Source organism: Mesoplodon bidens (assembly GCF_964165515.1).
Source record: "Mesoplodon bidens genome assembly, chromosome: 16".
In the NCBI taxonomy this organism is placed as follows: domain Eukaryota; kingdom Metazoa; phylum Chordata; class Mammalia; order Artiodactyla; family Ziphiidae; genus Mesoplodon; species Mesoplodon bidens.
In genome coordinates, this window is record NC_138173.1 from 32559005 (window position 1) to 32586554 (window position 27550).

Here is a 27550-nt window from a genome sequence, read left to right on the forward strand (position 1 = left end):
GTCTGTAAACAAGGAAGCCTGTTTTCCAGTCCACAAATCAGCTGTTACCCAGTGAAACGAACTTGACTGCCATTTCTGACCCCTCACAGGGAGCTGTCATACTCAAGAATTTTCACATGTTTTCAAGAGACGTTGTTTGCGGGCTATGTGTACAAATTCCTGGTCTGAAAGCCAATATAAAGCAACATCTCCCAAACCTCTGCTCTCTCACCAAGGCCACACACATTCCCTCGTTTATGGCCTCATGACAAGCTAATACTGTCAGTATCAGATTCTCCTTCCCAGTGGTTCTGGGAGACTGCATAGTTGCTCTGTGAAAGGCACCACTGCTGAGGTTGAGAGAAGAGCATCTTGGATGTCAGTCCTGCCCTTGCATGCCCAGAGAGAGGGGTGTGCACCTCGTTCTCCTATTGGGGATTTTCCTATGCTGCAGGGTTTGCTGCTTGTTGTCAAAATGATGTCCTAGTGGCTTGTCTTCTGCATGGTTAATAATCCCAGCACACTTCTTTATGATATGTAGACTTTTATGGGGTTATGGCCAGGTCAGTTTTTAGATGTTTGGAAATGTCCTATTGAACAACATTGCAGTGGTAGTGAAGCTTGATGGGAGAATTGTATTACTGTTACCCTAGTTTTGGCTTACGGGTGGTGGGAACATGAAATGTTTGATGGGTCAGTTTTAGTTGTGTATGTGTATGTGATTTATTTTTTTTAATTCTAATGTCTATTATTCACAGCTTAGATATGTTGACTTTCTGGTTATTCATCAATCCCTTTTCTGATGTATTTTCCTCTGAAAAACTGCATTTTCTTCCAGACTGTTTTTGTTTGATGCTGAAGAATAAATTTTTCATTTGCAGTATAAAGTTGATCTGAGAAAAAATGTTTACCTTGGATCTTCACTTGACTTCTGTGAAAGAAACTTAATAAAATAATATGGGCAATTCCCATTACTAATCCTAACCATGTACAACAGAGGTCTGAACAGTAACATAGCAAAAATAAGTTCCTATAATTTTACTTAGTCATTTCCTGTTTTAGACTAAGGAGCAGTGAGAGACATTTATAAATAATGATACCTCAGATCACTTTTGTTAAATGACCTCTAGTATTTGGATATTTGGATCTGGCTTGTGTTATCTCTTTTACAATCTTGTCTTCTTCCTTTGCACTTTAGTGTAAAAACTCTGTGATTTCTTATCTTCTTCCTCAGACACTCAGGTCCAGCAGAATTTCCTGTGACTGTGACAGTAGAGAGTCCTTCCTCCTCAGAAATCGAAGAGGTCAATGATTCCTCAGAAAGTGTTCAGGAAGAGCAGAGAAAATCTGTTTGAAACAAGACGCATTGCAGGTACAAAGTTATCACTTTAAAGCTATAGAGAAGATTATATTTCAATTGGAAACCCGATTGCAACACAGCACAGCTTGTGTGAGGGTTCTGTTTTCTCCTCCCATCTGCATTGTATCCCCTCGAATGGTTCCTTAAGCTTAGACCAAGATGAATGGTGGACATTTGAACTCTAAGAAATAAAAATCAAAACATGTCATTAGTACTATATTTTCCTTTCCTTAGAACTTTAGTATATTAGATGTAGGGAGAACCTTAGTGATCATACGATAAAGAAATTGAGTTCTGAATGAATATAGTCAGCTGATTCAGTGCTCTTGTTTTACCGATGAGAAAATTGACAGTTCTAGTTGAACTCTCTTTTTACGAGAGGAAAATAAGGCCTCATTTTAAATAAAAGTAAAGTTGAAAAAAGTTTTCGTGTTGATATTTTCCTTTCCTAAAATAAAAAATATCAAGAAGCCACATTCTATTACCAAATAAACCTGACCTCTAATGTCATTCCATACTTTGGTTGTATGGACAGAAAAGAAAAATTGATTTTCATAAATTTTTGCACCTAAAAAATAATATATTTATTTTATTTCAACTTTAATGAAGAGCTGAACATTTTCCTACAGGCAGCAATGTGGATGAATTTTTTAAACCAATGTTGAGAGAAAGAAATAAGATAGAAAAGACTTCATATACTATGATCCTCTACATAAAGTTAGCTGTTGACCCAACTAAGCTCTTTTGTTAGGGATGCATGCAGGTTGAAAGAAACGATTGTCAAGAAGTGAGGATGGGGGCTTCCCTGGTGGCGCAGTGGTTGAGAGTCCGCCTGCCGATGCAGGGGACACGGGTTCGTGCCCCGGTCCGGGAAGATCCCACGTGCCGCGGAGCGGCTGGGCCCGTGAGCCATGGCCGCTGAGCCTGCGTGTCCGGAGCCTGTACTCCGCAACTGGAGAGGCCACAGCAGTGAGAGGCCCGCGTACCACAAAAAAAAAAAAAAAGAAAAAAAAGAAAAGAAGTGAGGATGCTGTTTAACTGGGAAGAAGGAAGGAGCTTGTGATGAGAAAAGGATGTGGGGGGGGTTTTGAGATGCTGACAAGTATCAATACTTTCAGATTCGAGTAGTGTTTATGTAAGTGTTCTCTTTCTTTTTGTTACATTGACAGTTTTGTTCTGTGCACTTCTCAGTTCGCATATCATATTTTACAATTAAAAACCTGCATAAAGAATCGGTCGCTTCTTGAGTGCTGGATGTGGTAGTGGGATGAGACCATTTCATTTTAAGCCCTTCACTACTGTTTGCATTCGCATGTTCATTCATTCAGCATTAATTGCACATATTCTATGTATCGAGCACTCTTCTAATTTTTTTTTTTTAACTTTCAGGGAAATTTATTAAACAGAAACATTGACTGAAACCATTGAACAGAGGGCATAACAACACACAGAGGAACTTCTAATGGCCACCGGAGCCAACGGGTCCCGGCACCCCCACCCCAGCATCCCCAACAAGGTGCCCCCAATACACCCCACCTGGCGGCCCTGCATCCCCCCACAGTCTCCATTCTTGAGGGCCCCACGGGTGGCCTCTCCCCAGGAAGATGGGCGCCGGCAATGCCCGCTCCCCCCAGGGCAGATCCTCTATTTCTGGCCCACATGCCCGGGGCCTGGCCCTGCCCGATGACGGGCACAGGACAGTCCCACAGCAGGGCGCGCGCCACCGTGCCGAGGACGTGGAGTCCCGAGGAACAGCAGGGTGGCACAGCAGAACAGAAGCCCTGGGGGGCCTCCCGCAGACTTCCTGCAGCCGCGGTCCAGGTCTTCCTTCCCAAGGTCCCAGGTGGGCTCCCAGGTCCTGGGGTGGGCGCTGGCTGTGACCACGTCCATGCCGTCCTCCCCGCCGGCTCCTGAGACTGGCCTCGGGGTCTCCGCCCCAGGCAGGGGTTGGGGGGAACAGCTCAGAGGAGAACACACGCACATTACCACAACAAGCAGCGCTGGGCCTGAATGTATGCCCAGAAAGCACACGTTGAGCTCACGACACTGGCCCACAGAGACCAGAGCCTTGGCTGGCACGTGGCGCACCTCAGGGCTCTGCGGGGGGATGATGGCTAGGGTGTGTGTGTTGGGGCGAGGGGAGTGGGGACGCTCCGTGGGTCCCTCTGGGGCCTACAGGGACACATTTGGGCTTGCCAGTACAGGGAACAGCCTGTCCCAGAGGGGGGACACTGAATAGGGGTCACCTCTCGGGAGGAAGGCCCAGGAACCTTAAGTGGCCCCTAACGCCTCCCAGGCCAGTGTGGGTGGCAGCCATCTGCCGGTGCCCCTCACCTAGGCCGGGGCTGGCCACTGAGGGCTGCTCCCGGGTGGCAGGCTTTGGGGCTGGCGCTGGCATTGGCAGCTGGTGAGTTGTGGTTCTCCAGGCCAGTCCCAGGTCTCCAGTGGCCATGCACAAACCTAGAGAGAACAAAACACTCCTCCCTCCCTCCAACAAATTCTCTTGGACCCCGCCCGGACCCCCTCCCCCTCCTGCCCCTCCCCCTCCTCTTCTCCACATCTCCCTCCTCCGTCTCCTCCCTCTCCTCCTCCTCCTCCTTTGGAACATGCTTCCCTGCACCCCCACTCACACCAAAGCCAGTTGTGGGGTACTGGGCAACCAGCTACTCAGCGCCCTGCCGCCAAGCTGAGCTGACGCTCTCGCCTTGGATCGTCTCCTCAGTGTTTGCTGTCCTTGTCCCTACTGCCCTTTCAGGCTGCAGGGGGAGGAGACTTGCCCCTGCCCTCACTTGCGCAGAGGCTCCAGGGTGCTACCTTCCTGGGGCTCCCCTCGAGCGGTGTAGATGATCCTGAAGTTGGACCCTGTCTCTGCCCCACAGCCCTTCCTCGCCAGCGCCTGGGGAAACGCCTCTAGGCCCCGCGTGGCCTGGGGGCCCATCAGCATCATTAGCTCAGAGCCCACAGGGTGGGCGTTTGAGGGTGGCCAGAAGACAGGGCTGATTCCAGAGCCCCCGACTATACCTTTTTCAGCCTCTGCTGTGTTGGGGTCTCTCTCTGAGGCTCGGGTACCCCTCGTGCTGCGTATGGTGGCTCCCCGCTTGTGTCGCCGGTGCCTCCCTGAGCTGATTTTGGCTGGGTTGGTGGAGTCCCTTCCAGCTGGTGGATGCCGAGGGGGCTGGGCCTGGGCCTGGCTGCCCTGCCCCTCTGCCCCAGGCAAGGCCCCCCCTGTTTCTGTGGACCGCCCCTTCCCCTCGTTAAAATATTTGTGTTGCCTGCTAGGGGAGGGGGTGCCTGGGTATCTTGAGCCTATGCTCCCTAGGGCTTGGGGTGGCTCATGGCCCCAGTCCCCATCTCGTTTCCTAACTCTCCTGCTGCAGGCTGAGGCTTCTGCTTTGCCGGGGATTGGCCCTCATCCCTAGGACACGCTGCCTGGCTCTGGCCTTCCTCCCCAGTCCCGCAGCAGCATGGCACCTGCGTGCGCTTCAGTGACAGGGTGGCCCCTTCCTGGACGGTCTGCGTGCTGCTCTCACGAAACAGCCTTGCCTGCTCCCTGACCGGAGAGACGGGGACACTGGTTTCTGCCAGTACCTGGGCGCCAGAGGCCGTGCAGCCCCTTTCTACTTGCCTCTGCTTCTCCCTGGTCAGTGCCATGGCGGCCTCTAACTCCTCCTCATCTCGAATGAGCTTCATTAACTCCAGGAAAGTGGGCGCACCCCCTCGCTGCTCCATGAGCTTGAGCTTGCCCTGGAGGGAGGTGCTCATGGAGGCCTGAGCCAGGATGTATTTCAGGCGAATCACGTCTGCCCTTCCCACTGACTCGGGGCTGTGCTTCACAGCGTTCTGCAGCACGGGCTCTAACCGTACCAGAAAGGCAGAGACTTTCTCTCCGGACGTCTGGAAGGTCTGGAGGAACTTTAACTGTGAGGTTCTATAGTCCTCTTTATTCCCGAAGATCTGCTTCAGGGCGTCCAGGCACTGCGCTACAGTCATGGAGTCGCTGTTGGCCCGGAGCGCCCGCATGATGGACAGGGCGGGGCCGTGTAAGCTTTCCAGCAAACGCCGCTGCTTCTCTACCTCAGACACCTGCCACATCTGCATCATCTCAGTCACCTGCTCTAGCCAGGCTTCAAAGTTCTCTTCGCCTGGGCATGGGAAAGTGTTTCCCGAAAACACCTTCAGTTTTCGGTACCACACGCTTCCTTTCAGAGGCTGCAGGTCTGGTGGCTTGACTTGAGCCAAGCCCTTTGGCTCTACGTCCTCAAGGGACGTCCCCAGGGTTCTGACCACATCTACCATTCTCCGACCCTCATGTTTCAGGAAGTACTTCAGTCTGTTGATAAATTCATCATCTGACATACGGGGTTTCACCACCACTTCCCAGGTACCTCCCTTTCCTGGGATCTGACTGGGCGTCGAAGCATAATTGACCGTGTCGGCCAATTCAGTGAAAACTGCCTTAGAGTTGTCTTCCCTCCTGAACATTCTGCCCAGCACACTGTAGGCACCCAGGGGCTGTAAGCTTGCCTTCAGGGTCTCTTTAATTTCCTCTTCACTACACTCCACAGGGATGCCCACGATGAGCAGGCCCACATCCCTTTGCACCAATCCTCCAGCAGATTCACAGCCATTGCTCCCTCTATCTTCGGACTGATGTAGTATAAGGGGCAGTAATCAGCTCACAGAGTTCGACCAGGACTCAAGGAATTCCGAGTCAATGCCAAGTATGAAGGCAGAATCGTTCCGGGTTTGCACAGCCTCTGCTTGCCGTGGACTCCTCCTCAAAGTCCCAGAACTCTTCTGTGTGTACTGGAGGTGCCTGCTGGAGATGCCTACAGGCCAAAGCGCCTGCGCTCCACAACCACCACGCGACCGTTACCACTGCTTGCGCGGTGCACACTCCACTCTTCTAATTTTATATGTGTTTTAACTCATGTAATCCTCACAAGAGCTCTGTGATATGGGAGCTTATCTCCATTTTATAGATGAGGAAGTTGAGGCCTAGAGTTATAGAACTTGTCCAAGGTTATATAGCTAATGGGTAGTGCCAGGCCCATTTGCCTCAGAGAATCTGAATTTTTACAATATAACCTAAAAGAGAAATTTAATTACTAATTATAAGCAAAAACATTGCACATTAAAGAATATGGCAAGTTTTCATCTATCCAGTTACAGAAAAACACACAGTCTGTCTTTCACATACGTACATCTTATATTGGCAGGGATTTTCCTTATTAAGCAATTATTTATTGACCATCTACATTGTGTTAGGCACAGGTGCTGGGGATAAACACTTAATAAAATACACTGCCTATCTTCAAATAACTTGCACTCTGAGGAAGTAAGCCAACAGTTATAGTAGAGGTTCAATACCAAGTGATACATCGCTGATGGCAGTGTAAAATCTCAGAAATCTTTTGGAAAGAAGTTTGGAGATAGGTACCTCAGAGCCTTAAAAATGTTCATTTGCTTTGATCTCAAACTCATTTTTATGGATTTATTGTAAGAACGTTATTCCAATGTAAGACCTGAAACAATAAAACTCCTAGAAGAAAACATAGGCAGTATTCACTTTGACTTTGGTTTTAGCAATATCTTTCTGCATATGTTTCCTCAGGCAAGGAGACAAAAGCGTAACTAAACAAATGGGACTATTATCAAACTAAAAAGCTTCTGTACAACAAAGGAAACATCAACAAAATGAAAACCTAACAAATGGGAGAAGATATTGGCAAATCATGTATCTAATATCCAAAATATATAAAGAATTCATGCAACTCAACAACAAAAAAGCTAACAATCCAATTAAAAATGAGCAGAGAAACTGAATAGATATTTTTCCAAAGAAGGTATATAGATGGCCAACAAGCACGTGAAAAATGTTCAGCATCACTAATTATCAGGGAAATGTAAATCAAAACCACAGGGAGATATCACTTGACACCCATTAGAATGGCTATTATCAAAAAGATAAGAAATAACAAGTGTTGGAGAAGAAGTGAAGAAAAGGAAACCCTTGTGCACTTTTGGTGGGAATGTAACTTAGTGCATGGTAAATGACATGGAGATTCCTCAAAAAATTAAGAATAGAACTATCATATGATCTGGCTATTCCACTTGTGGATATTTATCCAAGGAATACAAAAACACTAATCTGAAAAGATATATGCACCCCTGTATTCATCACAGCATTATTTAGAATAGACAAGATATGGTGACAACCTAAGTGTCCACTGATGGATGAATGGATAAGGAAGATACACACTTACAATGGAATAATAGCCATAAAAAGATGAAATCTTGGCATTTGGGACAACATGGATGGACCTTGTGTGTATTATGTTAAGTGAAATAAATCAGATGGAGAAAGACCAATACCACATGATTTAACTCATATGTGGCATATAAGAACAAGCAAAACAAAACGAATGAACAAACCAAACTGAAACAAATAGATACAGAGAACAGAGTAGTGGTTACCAGAGGAGAAGGGGGTGGAGGGAGGGCAAGATGGGTAAAGGGGGTCAACAATATGATGACAGATGATAACTAAACTTTTGGTGGTGAGCACACTGTAGTGTATATAAATGTCAAAATATAATATTATACACATGAACTTATGTGTTATAAACCCATGAAAATATAAATAAATAAAAACTTAATAAATAAATTTCCTTTCATTAACTTATGAAACAGCAACATACTTTGCCCAATTTACTTAGCTTCAGAATTTTCATTTGTACAGTTTGAACCAGAAGAAGTACGTTTATTGGTCTATTTTTTTTTCTAAAATTCTAAGACTAAATTGTTTTTACAATGTCTTCATAAAATTATTAATAGAATGCTTTCATAATTATCTCACATAAATATTTAGATAAATAGCTATGTAATAGCTGAATTTTCTCAAACTGTTAAAGTATTATTTCTAAAGGTATATTTCAAGAAGGATTAAGCTGCACAGATATAACGTTTAATGAGAATTCTCAAATGAAAGAACTTACTATCAGAAGCATGTAATATATTAGTACCCTCATTTTGGAGTTCAGATTCTCTCTTCAGCAGAAAATGCTCAGGGCATATGTGGTGATGATTGATTTTTTTTCTATGCCTATATTCCTATAGCATTTCTTATCATGATCTCATTGTGTAACTGCATTTAAACTATGCTCTTAGGAACTTCCCTGGTGGTGCAGTGGTTAAGAATCCGCCTGCCAACGCGGGGGACACGGGTTCGAGCCCTGGTCCGGGAGGATCCCACATGCCGCGGAGCAACTAAGCCTGTGTGCCACAACTACTAAGCCTGCACTCTAGAGCCAGCGAGCCACAGCTACTGAGCCCGTGTGCCACAACTACTGAAGCCCACGTGCCTAGAGACGGTGCTCTGCAAGAAGAGAAGACACCGCAATGAGAAGCCTGCGCACCACAACGAAGAGTAGCCCCCACTCCCCGCAACTAGAGAAAGTCTGTGTGCAGCAACGAAGACCCAACGCAGCCAAAAATAAATAAAATTTTTTAAAAAAAGATGATTCTTTAATAAATAAATAAATAAAGAGTGCTCTTAAGCATTTGCCAGTTAAAGAAACTCAACATAAAGACCCAAAGACCCCATCTGAGTTTGCTAAGTGATGCAGTGTTAATAAAACTGTGGCTCATTGGAATCTAGTGTGTTACAGGATTTTTTGCTCACTTAGCTCTTCAGCTGATTTGGTTTGGATTCTAGTCAAATTACTTGGTACCTTGGTTAAGTGGGCTTGTGAAAAATACCTGATGTATACAACCACTTCATATGGAGCTAATAGCTATGTGTTTGCTAAGTATTTTGTGAGAAGAAAAGATCAGAGAGCAAAGAAAGCTGTATTTCCTTAAAAGCACCGAACTGTAACATGTATGTAAAGACTGGGTAATTACTGGGCAGAAACAGGCCTGCCAGGAAAAGCCAAATATATGCAGCTCCCTTCTTTTGCTGAAAATCTGTCCTAGTTTCATGTTAAATTATATATTAAAAGAATAGTGCATTTTTCTATAATGATGTTTTTATAATATAGAGGGTATCTTTCTGACCACAGACTCTACATCCACAATATATGATAAAAGTAAAGGTATAATTATAAAATATCATACTCATTTAAGTAGTAAAATATATTCTAAACCTCATAATGGACAAATATAGGCACTGTGAGGTGGTTATATAAGTCTCATATATTTTAAAAAGGTATATATCATGTTCAAACCAATTTCTACTATATCTTAAATTATAACTATAGAAAATGAACACATTAACTTTAATGACCACTTATTTACACTAATATAAGTCTGTTCCCCAACAAGAAAGATGTACATATGTATATGGGTGTTTGTATGAGTTAGATAACTGCATCTTTTTAAAAACTGTCCAAGAAAGTTTGAAGTAATGAATTTTCATGTAGCATGAGGAGGTAATCAAAATCATTCTCCCATATTTCCTTAATTCTGAGGTGCCATATGTTGTATATGTCCTTAAGTTAGTGAAACTTTTTTTGGAGAGAAAAAGCAAGTACACCAAATGCACACATTAGAAGGAAAATTCTGGTTTTATAAATTTTATAATAAAAAAATGAAAATGGAATACATACTTTTATTTACCTTAGAATTAAATTTGAATTTAAGCTTAATTTCTACAGTAACCTTTAGAAATTTTTATTATGCAGTCTTTCTTGATGATAATTTGTAATTTGCTATGATTGATTTAGAATTTCCAAATTTCCATCCATTTTTAGAATTCAAAATTTTGGCTAAAACCATCAATTATTTGAAATCCTCTCTCAATCTAGACTGTACGTGAGGCCAGTACCTGAGCTGATCCTCTAGAGAGCTTCATGGACAGTATAATAAGGGGAGCCCTTGTTGAGTAATTTATAGTTGATTAACATCATTGTGAATTGCTCCCAACTTTATTCATGATTCTGAACACTTGAGATAATTGAAATACCAAAAGAATGAGTATAAAGCTATTAGGACGAGTGGATACTTGAGCATACTCACAGTCTCTTTGAGGCAGAGGCTCATTTTGTGCATAAGTGTAAAAAATATATTTTTGGAAAAATAATTCTAGTTCCAGTTAGAAGATGGTGAACTCAGAGATTTCATGTATCACTGCTCAAAGTGTTTAGAGCCATTGAAAACATTTCCCCCTAGACATTGACATGATGGACTTATTTTAATCAGCAATTACAAAAGTTGACCAAGTGCCAGGCATCAGTGAGTAGATTATTGGGCAAAAATCAGTTTTTTCCCCTTGTACAAAACCTGGATGCATCCCATCCAAGGACAGACTTAAACAGGCAAGGGAAAGTTTATTCAAAACTATTGCAATTGGAGAGAGAGATTGGACTAAACTCTGCTGAAACAAAAGGTGGGAGAGTTTATCAATTCTGGAGTGAGCTAGTGGACTGGTACTGGATGACATTAGGAGGAGGCTGGTTAATGTGATTAGGCCATCTGTGTTTGCTAATCAGCGCTTATTGAAGTTAGACTCTTGCCCTCCCACAGAGAATGTGGTGCTATCTTTCTTGATGGTTACATGGCTTACATGATTACATGGCTCCCATGTCCTTGAGAAAGACATTCCTGGGTTGTAAATCTGGCAAGATTACTAGAAGAAGATTTATGTGTCAAAGGGGTGAAAAAAGAATTTGCATGTTTTTTAGAGTAAATGTTCTAAATAAGGGAAGGTCAAGGGCCTATAAGCCAGGAAGAAACCTGTCTAAAGTTTTATTAAGCTGAAAGGAATGTTAAGGCTGTCTTGGTCAATCTAAACCTTGAACACAGGTACAGATGTTTGCCAACTCTAGAGAAAAGCCTACAAGTATGGCAAGCTCCTTTACCTTTAATCTCCCATCCTCCCTAATCTGATTTAGATATTTCACTTGTGTTGCCACAGGCTTACCAATATCACAGAATTTATCAAGTCAAATTTCAATTTTTTGTCTGTTTACTACTCTTGACACTAGACTATAAGGTACCTGAGAACAGGGACCAGTTTACATCTGTAACCACAGGACCTACTGTAATTCCCCTTACCTCAATTAATGCCTGTTAAAATAAACTGAATTCTAAAAAATTAACAGAAAAGTAGCTGAGATAGGAAATAAGAATGTGGAAATTACAAAAAAAATTAAGAATCTTTAGTTTGGTAAAATGAAGATGGTAAGGGAATATGATCAGAAGCCACATGTTCCTAGAAGGTATGAAATTTTCTAGTAAATCCTAGAAAACTAGAAGTTGGCCACACCCAGTGGAGATAGGAAAGAGGGCTCACATTTAACGTACACTATATGGTAGACATTATGTTAGCATATCAAATTTAATCATTTATCTGTGAAGAAAGCACTGCAAACCCTGTTTTATAAGTAAGAAAACTGATACCTGGAGTGGCCATATACCACCTACAAAACAGTGAACCAAGATTTAAACACTCACCTTTATGGCCCCAAGTCCTAAAGCTATTAAACTTGTCTGCCTTAAACATAAATTATAATAGTTTTAAGTTTAGGAGAGAAAAATGATCAATGCTTTTAACTTTGCATATGAGATGATATCCCTAAGAAGGGATCACCCTCAAAATATAAATAGAATCAATAAGTATCAGATGTATCTTTAAATACTAGAGACAAGCAAGGTTGTAAAGAAAACTGGTGATGTTTGGGGGTACCTTCCAAAACTTTTGAAGGTGGTGTCACCACAAGGAGACTCTGTCTCTTGGTAGCACCATCAGCTCTGCTTCTGGATTGGATGGATATTGAGATGACATTAGAAGTGCTCTTCTCTTAGAGTTAAGACATTCTCTGATTCTTTAGTAATGAAATACCTTTGATTCTTTGCTTTATCACCAAAAAAGATTGTTTAAAGGAACAACCTTTTTGCTTTTCCAGATACACACTGGGAATGCTATTTACTAACTCTCACTACATGCTAGAGATATGATGGTAGTCCCCTTATATATCCCAGTATACCATACAGAAAATATTAAGGTTACTGGCATCAGTCCCATATAGTAAAATAAGCTATTTAAAGGAGGATATTCCTGAACTGGAGAGGGATGTCTGGGACAAGAGCAAGCAGGATGGAGAGGATTTAATCAATTTAGTTTTATCTGGAAGCCTGATAAAATTCAAATACCTATGTCTCGCTTACATGGGACTTATTTTTCAACATAATATGGCTTGACAATTTTTCTTAAGAATTTGGGATGAGAAGGAAAAAATAATTTAGTCAATAAAAGGAATATTGATGTTCCTCATATTTCTTTGAAATCCTTTGGTAAATTTCTTGACTTGTCATCTGACTGATTTTTACCCTTTTCTAGAAAAAAAGCATACCGGGAGGAAGTAAGACCTAGTGCTTTTCTAGTGTACTCTTGGCATTCTTCCAACTCTTCTGGAAAACATCATTCTATCACTTATATTCCTGTAGAACTGTACGTTGAAATGAAGGAACCCTCTTACACAGCCTCTTAGACAAAAGTATCACGATATTCTTAAAAAGACCCTATCCAAACAGACATATTTAAAATAATTATTAGTTCATCATCATGCCCCAACAAGACTGCAAGCAAGGTTGCTTAGCAACAGAATCAGGCACCCTTAACAGGAACATGCATGGGAACAATGGTGAAAAGTGATCGAGATCTTACAAAGGCAAATTCTTTGAATTAAATCTTTGTGAAAAGACATCATGTGGATAATGAGCTTTTTAACCTAAGAATTGTTTCCTGAGATTGATACATTGTTTCGTAGCTAAACATCAACCACTTTCCATAGAATAGATAGAACAATGGAACTTTTAGTCTTTACATAATTTAGGGCACTTACAAAACATTATTTATCAGTGTTAGCTTGAAAATGAATAATATTTCTGTGTCGTCCCATTATCTTTAAAACTGTATAGATATATAAAGAAAGGAAGTTACTTACAAAAACAAATACTACAAATATATTTGATTAATGACGTTCTATTTTTATGTCATACATAATTAGACTATAAAAATGGTATTTTAAATTTGAACAAGATATAAGTGTATATATATATATATATATATATATATATATATATGTATACATACATATACACAAACATGCATTATCTATCTAATTCCCATTTCCAGTGGAAAAAAAAAAAAAGAAAAAGCCTACAAAGCATTGTCTCTTTGGGACTCCTAGATTGACTAATGAATGGGCTGATTTTATACTACAATACCTGTAAAAGCACTAACTTGCTTCTATTAGTAAATGGAAGAAAATCCAATACATACGGGCTCTCTTGATGCAATATGTAAACACCCAGCAAGTTCAAAGAGTAATAAGCTCAACATCCTGTCAGAAGACCTCAGCTTTGACACTAGTCCCATCTCTGGCTTGGACAATTCACTTAACCACCATAGATCTCATATTCCTCATCTATAAACGGAGGCCTCCAAGATTATTTTCAGCTCTAAAATTCCTAAAGTTCATGTCCATCAACTCTAAGTAGCATCACTCTTTTTACTCATAGAAGAATTGTTTGTTTTACTGCATTGGTTATTTGACTACTGTCTTTATGTAAATATTAGAAGTAGCAGGCTTGTTCGCCAATGCATTCACGTATCAGGCAGAAAATTTTCAATACTGGCTTTTTGTTTGTTTTTTTCTTCATGTCTGATTGCATGTCGCAGACCTGATTTTTAGTTTCTGGAAGTTAAAAACATGTAGGTGCAGATATAATATGCTGCAGGTATTTATATCACCAGCCATAATGTTTTAAAACAACTGGCTTCTTTGCGTAGTCTTTAGAAGAGGGTTAGATGAGCACTTCTGTTTTCCTTTTCTTGAGAAGTTTTATAACAACACCAAAAGGTCATCTTTAAAATGTCAGACAAGATTAACAACAAAATCTTGGAAGACAGCCAGTCCACCAAGGAAACAAACCCAAAGGACTATTTACAGATGCACACCTTAAATAAGCAACAGAACCTGAGAGTGGGGCGAGGGCAGGGGAGAGAAATACTTTGTAGCAAAGAAATACTTTCAAGAGATGCCTCATGGCATTGAACTGTTGGAAACCAGTAGCAGTAAACAAACCTGGCCCCCAGCAATTGCTAAAGGGCACATTCATCAGGAAGTTAGAAGCAAGAAGTCTAAGATCAGGAGTCAGAGAAGCAGAATCATGAGCCACACCCACACTGGGTTCTATATGCTATTGTTAAAACAAAGAGAACTTGATGTAAATATTTTAATTGCAAGGAATTGAAGAAGTGGTTTTTAATCCTACTTTGATTATACAACTGAGGATGTAGCTGTATAGTCCTGACAGCTGAGTAGTAGAGAAGATGCTGTTTTCTTCCCCCAAAAATACCACTTCTCCTACTAACAATTCTAAAGGGAGAGAAAGCCTTTAACAGAGAACACATTAAAGGAGAGTCACAGTTATTTAAAACCAGAAACTTAAATACTGATGTAAGAAGCAAGTAGGTTTAGGAAGAGAGCAAGCTACAGAAATTGATAAAAGCTTTGCACTTTTAGTTGAAATTTTTAAAATTATAAACAGAAATGGAGAGTTCTCTGCAATTTGTATTTTATCCAATATTCAACTAAGTGGCCTATTAGTTTAGTAGGATGAAAAGTATCTTGCTGGCAAATGTGGAAACTAATACTGAAACAAAAATATAAGGCAGAGACATATTTTTGTAGCAAAGGATTTCACCAGCTTTTTCAAGGTTGGCACCAGAATCATATTATAGTTATACTTAACATAAATGTTAGATTATGAAATGCATAAATGTATATTCAGGAGAAATAGTCAATAAATTGTACATAATGTACTACAGTAGTAAATGTTAGGTTCTTTTCAATGAATACTTTATAGAACCCGTGTCCCCTGCATCGGCAGGCGGACTCTCAACCCCTGCGCCACCAGGGAAGCCCCTTTATAGTGTTTTTGCGATCTTTTTAAAGAGGCTAGTTTTTAAATAAATACTGTTTCAAATTTGGGGAATGAGAAATTTAAATTAAGATGAACCAGATTTCTACAATCCATTTTCTGATGCTCAAAGTGGGCACACTACAAAATGGTGCATGGCTGAGGCCATGTGGTAATCTGTGTGTTCCTTGCACTGTTTGAATTATACATCCGTAATATGCAGGGGCACAAATCACTCATAGGTTATGCTTTTTAGGCAAACTTTTGCACACGAATAACAACTAATTAGAATAGACCTTAGCAAAACCGTGATGTTTGCTTGTTTCATCAAGCTCCACTTTCTGAGTTTCCCCTGTGAGTCTATTTATTGCTCTGTCTTCTCTATTCCCTAATACCCTCTGCAGAACACTTATGCCCTCAAGTTCTCTTCCCTCTTACACATCATCAAACTTGCTTTTGGATCATTCAGGCTGAGGTAAAAATGACTACGATCTTAAAGCACAACCAGTATTTGAATTTTAATGGGAAGAAAAGATTTAAGGTAAAGGAATGAGATTCAGAGATAAAGGGATGAGAGTTGAGTGCCAACCATCAGTTAGTAGATGAGAAGACATTTTTAGGCAGCAAAACTTTTCTGCATCTCTAATCATAATACTAATTCTGCAAGCTATACAGTTGGAGAGATGCAATCATATGAAAGGCTCAAGATACCAGAAAATAGAAACCAAAACTATTTCTTCTTATTTCATAAATAGGGTGTAGGTTTACTAAAGAGGACATTAAAATTGCTCCCTGTTTCCTGAACCCAATCCATCCAGCAAGGGAAAGGAGTTGAATAATGTGGCATTTGAGTTGCTTAATGGCAGGGAGAATGCAGAGTGCAGTTACAGATGTAAAATGGATATCAGGATGTTATTTGTGTGTATGTGTATAGAAGCCACCTCTGTCATCAAGGAAAAGACATTTAAATCTTCCAGAGTTATTAATTCACTGAGAAGAAACAATAAACTTCAGCATCATTTTGTTGCTAAATTGGGTCCTATTTGAGGGATGAATCAATAACAATGATTTCCTTGAAAGGTCTCTCAAGGCTATTGATTTTTTTATGGCCCTGGTATGCAAGGGGGTTGTTCTGAAAGGACACAAACAGGTAATACTCTCTTTCAAGAATTTTGGTCGTAGTAAGTTGAGCAAAACCTACAGTATGATAGAAAGCAGTTAGTTTTCTTTGTCGCATATACAGAGTTAAAATTAAAAAGTGAAAAGACCCTACGTTTTATCATTTTATATTCAACACTTATCTACATAATTGTTAAAACAAATTGATCTTACTACCTATTATGATTATTAAGGTACCAAAAAAAATTCACTTTGAAAACGATTCCTGAATATGGATACATTTTGAATTCAGAATCACATGGAAAAAGAAGCCTCTTAACTTACATGGGCCAGTGTCCCATAGTTATTGATCATTATACATGGGAAAAAAATTAATTTTCTAACACTCCATCATTTGCTATTTTTTTAACAGAAGAGGGATTTTATTGTTCAACACAGGGAAATATAGCCACCATTTTTTTTTGTTTGTTTGTTTGTTTTTGCGGTACCCGGGCCTCTCACCGCTGTGGCCTCTCCCGTTGCGGGGCACAGGCTCCAGACGCGCAGGCCCAGCAGCCATGGCTCACGGGCCCAGCCGCTCCGCGGCATGTGGGATCCTCCCGGACAGGGGCACGAACCCATGTCCCCTGCACCAGCAGGCGGACTCTCAACCACTGCGCCACCAGGGAAGCCCCAGCCACCATTTTTAATAATTAAATGTAGTATAATCTATAAAAATATTGAATCACTATGTTGTACACCTGAAACTAATATAATATCGTAAATCATCTATACATCAATAAAAAAGAGGTATTTTAGTTTTCTTATCAGCTGTTCTGTTCTTTGTTAAGAAATGAGGAAAAAAAACACTTACTGATTCTAAGGAAGTCAGATCCTTGATTTGCCTGATGATTATGAATATGAAAAAAGTGTTCTCTACAGAACAGTAGCTCTTAATCAAAAAAAGGCCGGCTTTAACATATTCTACAAAGAAGTGTGTGCCAAGATATAGCAATCCTTTTGATTTTTTTGAAGTTTAAACAAATAGTGTACTCTGCATGAATTTTATCTTTCAACTAAATCATTCGATTGTGGAATTTATGTTGCTATAGTACAAGTTTACGAAGAAAATGTAGTAGGCTTCACATATCTCCATATCTTATATTGATGGCATTTAAATTCTAATACCAAACTGTTATTGTTTCATAAACTAGGAGAAAATTGGGCTGATAACAAGCAGGAGAAGCTGGCAGAAACCATAGATTTTCCACTCTTTGCTTTCTATTGTTTGTAAGCCTAATTACCCTAGTTGACCCATTAATGACAACACATCACAAAATTTTCCTGACTGCTAATTAATTAGCTCTAATTTCACTAGCTTTGTTACTGCTAAGGCTTCCACTAATTCTATGTGTGAATGTCTTCTTACCCTACTAATCCTATTTTCCTCTTTGAACTTCCTCACATGTAGAGAACGCATTTGATTGACTTAAGAGTCAGAAGATACTTATAATCAGAGAAAAAGCAAAAAAGAATGACTATAATGCCAATTAGTATAACTGTTAATTAGAAATTATGTTTTGAGGATTTTCAGACAGAAGAGGGGTAGAAATGATAATAGTTTAGTTTTAGGAAAGCTGTAGTACACAAATAGAACCCCAAATCACACCACAGATATTTTTCCAGGAAGTTAATATATCTGATATACACTCAATTTGTGCCCATGAATGGTGAGCAACTAGAAGTAAAGGAGAATCACATAATTACATTTCTGGACAAATCAGGTTATCAGAATGATGTAATAATGGCAGTTTACCTCAATCACTTCTTAGGCTTTCTTATTTACTATGCTAAATGTTAAATGAGATTTCTGAGTAAAAGCATTACAATGACTTCAGCATTGTGGGACATGAAACACAGTGAGAACTCAGAGCAGGGAAGGAAATAAGTAAGGTAAGAAGGAAAAAGAATTGAAAGAGCTGAAATGTGTATTACTTGGCTGTCAGGTGTTAGGAGAGTTTATTTGTGCTTTTTCTTAACCTTCATAATGCTCTTGTCAGAATGGTAGTAACATACCCATTTTTTGAGATGAACGACCTTTAGCTATAGGTTGCACTTGATTGTCTGCCAGGTTTTCAAGTCTGTGATGGGGACAGTAATGTCAGAAATTTCAATCCCAGTCAAATCAAGACCTGGTAGAAACACCATTATGGAAGTGCATAGTTTTGACCCAGATTTGACCACATGAAAATGTTGTTCTTTCTTCGCCAGGATGATAGTCTATATTTCAAGGAGAATTATAATTCTTGCCCCATAACAATTTCTCTGAGCTCTTTGTGACAACTAAAGCCTTTGATTGATTTTCATATTAGCAAAGCCCTAGAATTAGATGCAAAATGCTATGAATAGTTATCTACCTATCTAATTATTTTTAGCAAAAGGATGCAGAGCCGTTATCAGATTCTCAAAACTCAATCAGATTATCTAACAGTTTACATTAAATGAGGTAATGAATGCCCTTTCTGAATCCAAACATTATAATATTTTTAATCCTTACCATGGTCCCTGAAATGTCTATTATCTCTAATTATCAGTAAGGGAACTGAGGCGTAGTAAAGTCTAAGTAAGTGAGAGGTCTGGAATTCAAATCCAGGTCAGTTTCAGTCTTGAACACCACTAATTTTATAGCCTACACTGCATTCTGTACTCCCACTGTAGATTATCAATAAATGTTCATTTATTTCCTTTACCCCAGTTGGGGACAAAGAACATGGGTGTGTGAAAGAAAGTGCAGGGCTTCCCTGGTGGCACAGTGGTTGAGAGCCCACCTGCCGATGCAGGGGACACGGGTTCGTGCCCCGGCCCGGGAAGATCCCACATGCCGCGGAGCGGCTGGGCCCGTGAGCCATGGCCACTGAACCTGCGCGTCCGGAACCTGTGCTCTGCAACGGGAGAGGTCACAACTGTGAGAGGCCCGCGTACCGAAAGAAGAAAAAAAAAAAAAAAGAAAAGAAAGTACAGATTAGTTTTAATGTAAATGATATAATAATAATGCTAGTCAGCAGTTACGGAATATTCATATTGTGCTAGGAGTTGAGCATTAAGTACTTTACAGGCATTCTTTTATTTAAAATCTCATATATATAATACCTACCTTAGGAAGTAGGTAATATAAGTGTGCCAAGGTGATTGAAATAACGTGGTCATGTACAGGCAATGAAACTGGGAAAGAGTTTTCTGGGCTGATGGTTGAATTTTGGCCAAGACATTAAGGGGAGAAGGGATGAGCACTGGTGGGGAGACTGAAAACTTATTCATTGTAGGGAGAAAGCACTGGTGGAAGCATTGTACTGCTTGCTTAAGAACTGTTACCCTCATAACCCGAAAACTGACGTTTTGCTGAAAGCTGAAGGCAGATTTCTTGCAGTGTGAAAAATAATTTACTGATATCTATTCACCTCTTCACGTTTGAACATGACTGTTGTGCAGATTTGTTGAAATGACTCAAGTTCTCTTTCAGATCTGGACTAAATGCCTGTATCACAGCATTAGGGCCCATGGAGCAGCATTTGCAAGCCCATACTCACCTCCCCCCTTTTTAGTGTTTTGCACTCTTGAAAAGCAAACAACAGCAACAACAATATCTTATTTCTTTTTATCTATAGTTATTATTAATCTTGTCAAGAAGCCCAATTTGATATATTTATGCTAAAATATAAATGAAATTTTTTCCAGTTTTATTGAGATTTAATTGATATATAATATTGTATCTGTCCAAGGTGTACAATGTGATGATTGATATATATAGAGAGTGTGAAATGATTACCACAATAAGTTTAGTTAACCTTAATTCACATAATTACAGATTTTCTTTTTGTGATGAGAACTTTCAAGATCTACTCTCTTAGCAACTTTCAAACATAAAATACGGTATTGTTGGGCCTCCCTGGTGGCGCAGTGGTTGAGAGTCCGCCTGCCGATGCAGGGGATACGGGTTCGTGCCCCGGTCTGGGAGGATCCCATATGCCGCGGAGCGGCTGGGCCCGTGAGCCATGGCCGCTGGGCCTGCGCATCCGGAGCCTGTGCTCCGCAACGGGAGAGGCCACAACAGTGAGAGGCCCGCATACCGCAAAAAAAAAAAAAAAATACGGTATTGTTAACTGTAGTGACTGAGCTGTACATTACATCACCATTACTCACTTATCTTATAACTAGAAGTTTTTATCTTTTGATCATCTTCACTCATTTTCCTCACCTCCAACCCCCAGCTCTGGCAACCATCATTCCATTCTTTCTATCATGAGTTCAGTATTTTAGATTTCACATATGAGATCATAAAGTATTTATCTTTCTCTGTCTGACACTTCATTTATCATAATGCCCCCCAGATCCACCCATGTGGTCACAAATAGCCAGATTTCCTTCTTTATCATGGCTGAATAATAGTAGGTTGTATGCACCCCATTTTCTTCATTCATCCACAAAAAAACACTGAGGTTGTTTCCATGTCTTGGCTACTGTATTGGGTTGGCCAGAAAGTTCATCCAGTTAATGAATACACTGTTCAATAAAACTTGGTGAAAATGAAAAATGTGTCTTTTATTTTTACTTAAAATAAATCTTTGATAAAGCCAGCTAGGCATCCCTTTGAGTAATGACTTATAACACATTGAAATATTTTAAACAAATGAACAGTAATAGCTTAAATGACAAATGTTACTAATATGGACACAATTTATCAAGGAGAATATGTTAGAATATGTTAAAATGCAGATGGACAGTGAAAGAACAAATATAACTTTTAACTAAATATTGTCTTGATATTTAGACCATTGGTTAAGAACATGATAACAGGTTTCATCCATTTCAAGAAAGCAGAATATTTGCAGATGACTTAACATTTACTAGGTGTGTTCTCAGTCTGGAAGGATATATTTCATTTACATGTGTCATTTAATTTAACCACATCCTTCTGTAATAGATGGTGTTATCCTTATTTGCAGATAGGAAACAGGCTCAGAAAGAGTAAGAATGTTACCTAATTCTAGTAAGTAGCCAAACCTAAACTGATCTAATTCCAGGGCAAAGCTCTTTGTGACACCTCAGTGTGGGTCTTTATCTCTTTGAGAATTGTTGAACATTAAAAGCCTTCTTCCAGGTAAATGCATAAAGAAACAACATGAGCAATGATATAACAATACAAGTCTCACTAAATAATTGGTGTGTTTGGCCTTGCTTTTGCTGATAGATCTTTTACAAAATTGCTTTTCTCTGAGATAGTGGACTTTAAATATTTTCTTTGAAGACTTTCCTAAATTATAACTATCAGAAAGCTACTTTGCTTTAAGGCTAAAGAAAAATGAAAGCTTACTTAACTACACTTAGGTGCCAGGGTCATACTATGAACTCTACACCTGCCAGGATTCACGCTAAGATAGGGTGGCTCCGCAAACTGTCCATAGTACTGTGATTTCTTTCTGATATTTGGAAGTAGAAATAATTTAATAACTATTCACAAAAGAGAGAAACACTGTTTCTGGGTCCTCAATATCATACTGCTGTAGGCTAATTCTTTCTCTCTTCTCCTGCCCCTTAGTATAGAGAGTGTGTTTTGGGGACCCTCCTTCACGATCTTCTGCATTCCAAGAGCATCTTACCTAAATCCAGGACTTCTCAAGCAGCCAGTTTTGCCAGATGATCTTAGGGTTGGTTGTACCCATGTATGTATAATCCTGAACTTCTCAAGTAAGGTCCTTATAGAGCATAATGGCTAAGAGAATTGGTGCTGATACCAGACCTGAGTCTAAATACTGCCTATGCCCCTAACTAGCTGTGTAACCTTGGAGAAGTAACTTAAGCCCCTTACAGGGATTAGATTTCTCACCCGGAAAATGCTATAATAAATGCATCTACCCCCTACATTAATTTAGTGTGTAAATTAATGTAACTTGAGATGGTGCATGTTAAGCATTAGCACAGTGTCTGTCTCTTGTTAATAATACCTGCTTTTATTATTAATTATTCTCTTTATATTCCCAGTTTCAGCTAGGTGCCTAACATATAGTAGTTGTTCAGTGAATATTTACTGGATTGAACTAGCTCTGAAATTTAAGCATTGGGCCAACAGCAAAGTAGTCACCCCACCATCATTTCTCCCACAGAAAGGGAGAATAGATGGAAGCCAGCCATCATACTTTCTTTTCTTATTCTAATCTTCCCATCCAGCCCCAGCAATAAAATAATCTTCCTGAACCCCAACAATTTCAAGAATTTTTCACATCACACTATTTGAAAATAGTTGGGTTTCCCTAATCTAATATGTCCCAGAACCCCAAGGTCACCAAGCTTATATTAATGAAGTCTAGTTAAGATAAATGATTACAGTTAGTAAACCAACTGCTTATGAGCTCATTGGGCTTTTTATAATTTACTATCTGCACTTCATAGAGACACAAGTATTTTGCTTTTGTAGGACACTGGTCAAAGTAGTCTTTTAAAAAGCACAAATCAGATGCTATTATTACACTGCTTCTAACCTCTAAAGGCTATCTATTGTAAAGAGATTAAATTTTCAACTCCTTAGCCAGGCTCACAGGGACCATGTGCTCTGGTCACTTACTACATCTTTCCCTGACCTTCATGGGGTTCGAGGCACAGTTGTCTTTTTCAGTCCGTCAGATGCAACAAGCTCTACTTCTTGCTCTCCCAGCTTTAGATTGGCTAATCCTTCTACCCAGACCAATTTCCCTCTGATCATTAAGGTCTCGGTTCAAACGCCACCACTACTATCTTGACCAAAGAGACCTGCCTCCTCAGTGCCTCTCCATCCCATTGTCCAGTTGTATTTCTGTCACTGTACAAAATTTATTTACATGTTTACTCTGGCTTCCTCCACCACTGGACATTTGCTTAAGAGCAAGGACTTTGTAATTTTTTGCTCACCACTGAATCTTCCAAGGCTTGCAGCAGACACTGGCACATAGAAGGTGTGTAGGAAACGTGTGTCTAATAAATGAATAAATATGTGAATGAAAAAAAAACTGAAACACTAACACAAGAATATTCTTCTTTCAAAAGAATAATGAAAATAATTTCATTCAATAAGAGTCATTCTTAGTTACTGATACATGACTTAGTAGTTCCCATTCAATTTAAAATGTTCCATTTTTTTCTGATACTTCACAAGTCATTAATTAAATGTTGCTCACTTTTAAGGCCAATCTGTGAAACATTATTTAACTTGTCTACTCTAAATTTCCATCATTAACTCAGGCGGGGCTTCACCAAGTACTGATCATGTGACCTTGGCCTCTCATTGCCTCAGTTTTCTCATTTGGAACATGGGTATAATAATAGGCTTATTTCATAGGCCTATGAGGAGGAAAACCTCATATATATATATATATATATATGTGTGTGTGTGTGTGTGTGTGTGTGTGTGTGTGTGTCTATATATATATGTATTTAAACAGTGTCTTAGAATAGTGTCTGGCACATGATAAGCATTATAGAGTATTGACTGCTCCTACTAGTACTGTTATTATGAGAACTAACTGTTGAGAATAATCCTTCATATAGTGGTTTATTCCACCGAAGATAAAGGAAACTAATAGAATATTAGAAATCAGATTAAACACAGAAAGCCAGTAAAATATACCAAGACAGAAGATGATGAGAGTGTGAAAGCATAGAAGAAAAAAAACGGTTTTTCTTTTTCTTTTTCTTTTTTAAAGAAGGAAATAGCCTAGAAATAGGACAAAAACTATTCATTGGCTATACTGACATGGAGATCGCTGGTGACCTTCATAAGTAAAATTTCAGGACAGTGGGCAAAGAGATTACGGTGAGAGAAGTCAGATGGATGTAAGTTATAGAGTAAATGGGACGTGAGGAAATGGAAACAATATATGAAGATAACAATTTTGAAAAGTTCAGACATGAATTGGCTAAAGAAGATCTGCAGGGATTAGGGGAGGAGGGAGGCTTTCATGTTACACGTATAGTTTTTAACATTTTAAGTTGGAGTTACTAGTCTAGAATGAGGTTGAATTTTGGCAAGAATCGTTCATAAGGAGTAGATGGGTTGTAGAAAATGCAGTGCTGTGACGTACTTGAGAAGATGAGAGAAAATGAAATGCTATCTGTAGTGCACATGGCCTTTTACCTTTAACTCCTGTAGTAAAAGGGAATACAAAGATCAATGCAAATGCTAATGAATTAATGGATTTGGCAGTGGACTATTTACTGACTTCTGTGTTCTTAATGAGTTATGAAGCACCTCACCAGCTCAGAATGAAGGAAGTAGAGAGGATGGAGGAACATTTGAGGAGGGCAGGTAAAGCCTCTAAGAAAATAGTCCTTAAGGAGAATTAGAAAGAACTTACTGTAAGTCAGAACAATATTTTCAGTCTTGAAAATCCATTTGAAGTTGTTGATTATTAATTTATTGGAATACCAATTTGCCCTGCCACATGACTTTTCTCCAGCTACCTGGATATATGTTACACAGAGGCAGAAAAGAGTGAGAGATAACAATCGAGGGAAAATACAATTAGTATTTTTTTTACCTTTTTCCACTTCCCCGCTCCAATTCTGGGAAGCCTTCACGGACATGGCTGCCCTCCCGGCCCCCAGCAGCACTCTGTTATCAAAGAATTCAAAGAAATGGAACATAGGTTTCCAACTTGTTAATTTAGCAAAATCAAAAATTATATATAATGTCTTCTGTTGGCAAAGATTTTTGCAATATAATTTGGTTCCATCTTTTGACAAGTAATTTGGCAATGTCTAGCAAGATAAAAATGTTAATAGCTTTTTACACATTAATTCTAATTCTGGAAGCTTATGCCAGTAAATAATTTATAATCCAGAAAATTATTATATAAAGATGCTCATTGTCATGTCATTTGTAACAGCAAAAAACTGGAAACACCTTTAATTGTTAACGATAGGAAAACAGTTTAGGAAATTATATCCACTTAGTAGAAAATTACACAGTTACTATATTATAATTACAAGATGATGGAGCAAAATAGAATAATGCTTAATAAAGAAAGAATGAAGAAAGCTGACCTAAAATTGTGTCTTCCTTATGACAGTAATTATGTAAACATATAAATATTTATTAAAACTTAAAACCAAAATAAAGTTTTAAAAGCTCTGTACCAGTAATAGGGATTTTATGTTTGTTTCAAAATATTTTTTAACATAACTCTTATAATTTTGTTTTTTCTACTCCTTTTCTTAAGAATTTCTGATTATTACCTCATTTTTCATTTCATAGTTTCAAATAAAGTCAGCAATTTTATCATCAGAGAAGATTAGACTTATCTGACAGTTCATAATTCCAAGTTATTTGGCATAAGAAGACCATATACACTTGTAGATGATTTCAAAATAAAATTTCGAGAATTTTTTTTTTTTTGCTTAGTCTTTCCTAGTATGGAGATTAAGCAAACTACCTAAAATTGCTAGCCATTCTTTTTTCATTTTTCTCATTTTATTCATTTATCTTGCCCTTCACAGAAATGATAACAAATGAGTCTGCAGTTGCATCTGCCAATTTCTTAAATCCTCTATTATCCACGTTATGAAATCATACTAATATGAATGCTTCCAGTATTTTCAGAGCTCTTTAGTTATTATACTTTAGCATTCTGTATGAAGTATCTTATGTAAGTGTAAAATTTAGACTCAACTTCTGGAAGCTTTTGATTTCTTAGTTCAAAAGTGAGAGATCCTTAGTTCAGCCATATGATTAACAATTACTTGTACAGTAAGAAGCTCCTAAATTATTGTTTTATGGATACCTGTCAGTTTTCTTGCCATTTCTCAGAAGTTCTCTATTGAACACACACATTCTCTCTCTTTCTCTCTCTCTCTCTCTCTCTCTCTCTCTCTCTCTCTCTCTCTCTCTCTCTCACACACACACACACACACACACACACACATTGTGATTAAAAGTACAGACTTTGGCATTATGAAGTCTAAGGTTCAATTTCCAGTTCTGTAGTTTCCGGGCCACTTCACTTTAGGCAAGTAACCTAATGTCTCTGAACCTTGTGATTTTCATCTGTAAAATGGAGATTACAATTATATCAGACAATCCTCAAAACATCCGTAATGATTTTAGAGTTTCAGAGTCAGGTACAAGGAGGCACTCAGTAAATGGCTAGTGCTTTTATTACTTTATTATTATTTAGGTCTTGGTTTTCCTTGAGTCTGTGAGTCCCCATAATGAAATGTAATTTGCAGTAGATTGAGTAACACCTGTTTTCACCAAAATTTTAGCTGAGTTCAGTACTTTCTGTGCAACCCAGATTAGTTTTCTGTCTTTTTTTCTGTGCCGTATGTAGGTGTTCAATAGATTTATTTAGTAAATGTATGAATGCATGAACACGTAGATGAATTTTTAGATGCTTCTTTTTGAGAAGGTAGAACAAATGTGATGCAGTAGAACAGATAAGAAAATAGTCCATGGAAAAAATGGCAAAGTCACGTATGTGCCCAGGGCCAGCCTAAGAAGAATTGCTTTTTTTTTTTTTTTAAGGAAAAATGTGTTGAATAGCTTATTTTAATTATTTTTAAAAGTTAAGTACAAGGACTTCCCTGGCGGTCCAGTGGTTAAGACTTCGCCTTCCAATGCAGGGAGTGTGGGTTCAATCCCTAGTCAGGGAGCTATGGTCCCACATGCCTCGCAGCCAAAAAACCAAAACATAAAACAGAAGCAGTATTGTAACAAATTCAATAAAGACTTTAAAAAGTGGTCCACATCAAAAAAAAAAAGTTAAGTACAAAAATTTGCTGATGAGTTACATATTTAGCACCAATAAAATAATGTGAGATTAGCTGTACTAAAACAGAATGTTGAGCTACATTCACATTAAGTGACATTATATAGTCTAAATTCATGGAAAACTTCTGAGATGGCTGATAAAAAGTAAGATGGTGAGTGACCTTTGAGCAGAAAAAGACGGAAAGAGAAATAGCCTTTTCTACATTCTTTTGTGCCTCTAAGTAAAATGCTTGATAATCTAGCTACAAAGCTATATGTCATTTGGCTTTAGGCACCTACTGTGATTTACCTTGTGAAGATCAGATTTTGCCATGGAGAGGATTTGTAAAAGTATCACACATTCCAGTACCATTGGCAACCACAGCTACCAAAAACTCCAATTTAAATTG

The 27550-nt window shown here is 39.1% G+C and overlaps 3 protein-coding genes across 10 annotated transcripts in view; 2 read left to right on the plus strand and 1 right to left on the minus strand.

Moving 5' to 3' along the window:
* The window catches only part of LOC308630190 (uncharacterized protein), an 85210-nt gene extending 77050 nt beyond the window's left edge, over positions 1 to 8160 (plus strand). The window contains exon 6 of the mRNA XM_081258661.1: positions 5905 to 8160. The gene's annotated coding sequence lies outside the window, so the exon portion shown is untranslated. The remainder of the gene's footprint in view (positions 1 to 5904) is intronic.
* The window catches only part of LOC308630186 (uncharacterized protein), a 282945-nt gene that overhangs the window by 144319 nt on the left and 111076 nt on the right, over positions 1 to 27550 (minus strand). The gene's annotated exons all lie outside the window — the stretch shown is intronic.
* The window catches only part of RIPK2 (receptor interacting serine/threonine kinase 2), a 278912-nt gene that overhangs the window by 110647 nt on the left and 140715 nt on the right, over positions 1 to 27550 (plus strand). The gene's annotated exons all lie outside the window — the stretch shown is intronic.